Raw genomic sequence first — 4,862 nt, 5'->3', positions numbered from 1 at the left:
AACTTTCCAAAAAAGGGGGGCCTCTTTTTTTTCTTTTGGCATTGGAGCATGGCTGCTAAAATTATCCAGTGGGAAGAATTTCTTCAAGATACCAGTAGCTATGATGGCACCTGTAAAAATGTTGGATTTCAAATGTAGGGTCCTAATTGCCAGGATATCTTCCCTTTGGGCTTAATGGAATTGTTGAACAGTACTGGGATATACAGTAGATTTAAAGGGGAAAAATGTGTGGGTTTCATGTGGGCAAAGCACCTTAAAGAAGTTGCACGTTTTTCTAGGATGTTGCAGCTGTTGTTGATTTAAGGTGGTACAATCAAGTTATCCAACAGATATTCTACTCAAAAGTAGCTTCTCCTCTTTCAGTCTGAACTGCTGCATGGCCTTGTCGAATTGTAGGAATTCAGGAAGGCTACAGATCATTGGAGAAATGATACTAGAAGAAAAGGACATTCAAGTCTATTTTTCCAGTTGTAATTCTAGTTATCGGTGATAAGGAAAAGCAAGGAGACCTTGCTTCTCTTATGAAGAGTGTTAGTAAATTTTGATGTTTCTAAGTTGGAAATCTTGGAGGTAACTTCCTCTGTGTTGATATAAGTGGCTGCTCTGATTTGTGTGAGAACACAAGTTTCTACTATAGGCCTATTTCTGGTTCTAAGATAAGGGATTCTGATAATTGCTCCTATTCCTACTTACCTGTACACCAACATGAAATGACTGGATGGTTCAGTTTGATCTGAGGAAGTAGTTTTCTGATAAACATACTGAAAAGCTATGTGATTCTAAAGAATAGTGATCCTATGCTCCTTGTTGTTGTTAGTTGCGAAGTCATGTCTGACCCATCGTGACCCCATGGAAAATATTCCTCCAGGCCTTCCTGTCCTCTACCATCTTCTGGAGTCCATTTAAGCTCACTCCTACTGCTTCAGTGACTCCATCCAGCCACCTCATTCTCTGTCATCCCATTCTTCTATTGCCCTCAATCTTTCCTAGCTTTAGGCTCTTCTCCAGTGAGTCCTTCCTTCTCATTAGGTGGCCAAAGTATTTGAGTATCCTATGCTCCTACAGTAATTCAAACAGATCCCAACACTAAATAGGAAGAAAGTATATCTGTATAAAGATGCTAAAATTATCAGCTGGAGAACTGACAGCCCAGGTTTAAGACTCAAGATCCATGCAACAGTATGAGCTCCCATTACTTGTCCCAGCTTCTGCCCACCTAGCAGTTTGAAACATGCAAATGCAGGTAGATTAATAGGTACTACTTCGGTGGGAAGATAACAGTATTTCACGCACCTTTGGCATATAGCGATGCTGGCTACATGACCATGGAAATTGTCTTCAGATAATTCTGGCTCCCTCAAACAAGAAACAGAGATGTACTCTAGTGTTGGACACAATTGACAGGGAAAGCTTTGCCTTTTTTATATCTATTTAATATCTAGCATATGTATTACACTTTATTTTGCTCTCAGAATATAATTTTTACCCTTGATACAATTATTAGGATTGCTTGCAGTGATCTGAACCCTTGATCCTTGCATCTAATCAAGTTTTTCTTATTTTCAGAAGAAGGATTGTTTGCTTACTATAGAAGAATGGACGCTTAAGGTGTCAAATTTAGCAGAAATGGCTAAGATTTCTGCTTATCTGAAGGATCACTCACAAGAAAGATACATTTCAGTCTGGAGAAGATGGATAGATTATATTCAGAATAAATATGGGACTAAAAAGTTCCATCTAGTTTATGAGTAAATCTTAGAGTATTATTATTATTATTATTATTATTATTAATAGTTTATTATAGTAAAATTTTTATTAGTTTTATTATTATTTTTAGTATTAGTGTTGTTTAAAAATTTGGATATTGTATTATTTAATAAGTAGGATATTAACTTGTTTATATTATTATGTTTACTTTTAATTTGTTTATATTTATATTAAAGGGGAGTTAAAGCGCATTATGGACTTGGTTATTTACATAGTTGGTTAATGTTAGTTAGAGTATGATTATTATATTTGTAACCCTGTACTCAGCTCTGGGAAGTGGGGGAGGGGAGGTTTAGGGTGGGTGGGCTTTGGGGTGTATATTGTAACTTTTATAAAACTTTTCAATTAAAAAAAGATTTTCCTATTTTCATCATTTTAACCATAAAATTTTACATTTTACATTTAGGACCCTTTACGTTTCTTCCCTTGAACCACTAAGAATATGTCATGAACAATTCTCATCCTCTAAAAAAACCTTCCAACTTTGTTCTATTCATATTCAAAATCAGTTGCTGGAAATACCCATCTAATAAGGCTTTAAATTCATTTTTTTAAAAAAATAACTGAGCACAAAACATTTTTCTCCTTTCAATGTGCTGCTAGAGCGGGGTAGGCCAGCTATATTTACCCTTTCTCTAATATTACATTTAGTGCCAGGCAGAAAAATTCTCAAGCATTTTTTTCCTTACATTTCTCACTTATTTTGGTAAATGACCATTTGATTTTGAAATGTGTCCCAAAGGAGAAAAATGTTGCAGAGAAATTATCATGGGTAGAGTGTGGCACTCCTATACTTACAATCTTCTTTCCTGTGATCTACAGCTTTCCTGTTTTCCCACACTTCAATTAAATCCCAAGGAAAGATATAATACATGAGGAGGAGGAGGAGGAGGAAACTCTAGCCCAGTAGGAAAGAGAAGATTAAGGAAATATAATTTAAAACTTTAAAGATAAAAACTAATAGCATATAAAAGTCAATAGGAATGTAGTATAACTGCAAAACAATACTATCATATTACATTATATTGCATTATATTATATTATTATAACATTGAAATTATATGCCATAAAGAGCCAGCTGTGCAAAAATCCAGATAGCTATGGTTGCACCAGTTAAAGCATTGCGTTTATTTCAAAATGATCTCTTGTACAACACTTTTCACTTATCTAATCTGAATATGAACAAAGCATGAGTAGTCAAGACAAGATCCATCATCAACAGTTGGTGTAGTGATGCTTATAAAGGGCATCCATGGCCACCATTGCTTATGACTGCACTGGGCATTTCCAAATAGGGAAGCTGGTAATGTAGTATTTCTAAATCTAAAACTGGTTGAACATCCCCATTATAGATTGATTTTATTCCCTGTTAGATGAATAAATGATATCCATGAACAGATTCATTTTAAGATAGTCACAGTACCATGTTTTCATAGCTGCCACACCCACACCTTTTGAGAGGAACAAAAATATGGATAATAAAGAGAAGTTTTTCCCTGCCAACTTTTTATGTAAGTGAAAAACCAAATTACAATAAATCCGAAGACTCAACATCATCAAAAACTATATCAATTTAAGAAGCTAATAGCTTCTCCAACTTTGACCCCAAATAATAATAGGTTGAGTCATGGTACAAACTTCAGGATTTAAAAGTGGTTTTGTTGCCTTTTTTCAAGCAAAGAAATAAGCATTGCTTAACTCAATGAAATGTTAATTAGGACTGATGTTTAAAGAATAAGTCTGGTTATGGCACCTGTTAGTAAATAGGACATGCAGAAATTTGGTAGTAGATCTCAATCTTCCAAGCAACTCTGAAGCCACTTGTCCATGTCTGCAGATAGCACAAGTAGAAATGGATTTAAAATAGCTTAATAAGACTGCATATTACCATATCTATCTTTGACTGTGCCAAATTGTGGTGTAGAAATGTGAGTAGTTTTATTTGAAAAGTGCAATGTAGATTGGTCATAGCTGTCCTAGAGATTGCTTTTAACTGAACCCCAAAGTTATCTTCAAAAAATTCTGATGGTCAGACTCTATAGGGAAGAGAAATAATTACCCCAGTATAACCTAGTTCCTGAAAATTGTAGAAAATTAAATAACAGCTAGTCCAACCTATTGGACCATTCTTGCTTAACTCCTACCTGCTGTGATCTTCAAGGAAATATTAGGACCTATTAACAGAAAAACCCCAGTGAGCTCCTTGTTCCATATTTAGTGAGAGATGTAAAGAATTTATGACTCAAGTCTAATCCAATTAAACCACATTGTTCCTATTAGATGTTCAGCTAAAAGTAGCAACATAAGCACATTGATCAAATATAATAAAAGATACAGTTCAATACCTCTGCCAAAGAAGGAACATTGTAAGTTACTGTTTTCTTGCAGGATGTGTTGTAATAGTATTTTTTTTTCTTGTGTAAATTCCTGCCCCATTATCACATTCTGTCAAGGTAAATGGTAATATGAAAACTTTTAAAAATTAAGGATAGCTTTCACTTGATAGTCTGCTTAATATCTCTAAGGTAATGCCAGAGTACTTTGTTAGAAAAAGTGTACTTTTTTAAACATCACAGAATAACCAATAAATATTGCCATTCCATCTATCGTCCTCTCAACTTTAATGGCTCAATTATGGCTGCAATTCTTCTTAAAGATTTGAGAAATATGCAGTTTTGCAAAGGAATGAGACAAATTCAAGGTGATTCCAAAGAACTTTTTTTTCAAGAACATTTGTAGATTTCTTGAACAAAGTCACATAGGTTAAGCTTATTTCAAAGTTATGGAAAGAAAAAAGAAAACCTCATCCCTACTTTTCTGTGCTAGAATATTTTAACACTGGAATTTATCTTCTAGGTGGAAATCACTTAAGTACAATAATGGTTCTGCTGTTATCATACAAGCTAAACACGATGTATAACTTTTGTTTCTCAGTGGACAATTCTTTCTTCCTTTTATAATGACTAAAATTACCCTAGGAATTGCCCAAAGTTGAGTCTATAATAAATACAATAACAGTTCCAGTAGAAAAAAATTACTAGTAACATTGCCAACCCCAAAAATAATATGTACATATATACATAATAATATCCTAT

The 4,862-nt window shown here is 34.1% G+C and overlaps 1 long non-coding RNA gene across 1 annotated transcript; it reads right to left on the bottom strand.

Moving 5' to 3' along the window:
• Positions 1 to 2,564: 2,564 nt before the first annotated feature.
• On the bottom strand, positions 2,565 to 4,525 carry LOC120298182. Its single transcript, XR_005553988.1, has 3 exons — positions 4,113 to 4,525; positions 3,521 to 3,598; positions 2,565 to 2,665 (listed from the first exon to the last, which is right to left on the bottom strand). It is a non-coding gene; the product is annotated as an uncharacterized LOC120298182 (long non-coding RNA).
• Positions 4,526 to 4,862: the final 337 nt, after the last annotated feature.

This window comes from Crotalus tigris, unplaced genomic scaffold, assembly GCF_016545835.1.
Source record: "Crotalus tigris isolate CLP2741 ecotype Arizona unplaced genomic scaffold, ASM1654583v1 scf7180000017607.2124824, whole genome shotgun sequence".
Classification (NCBI taxonomy): domain Eukaryota; kingdom Metazoa; phylum Chordata; class Lepidosauria; order Squamata; family Viperidae; genus Crotalus; species Crotalus tigris.
Note: the sequence above shows the minus strand (reverse complement) of the source record. Positions and strands in the feature narration are given on the sequence as shown.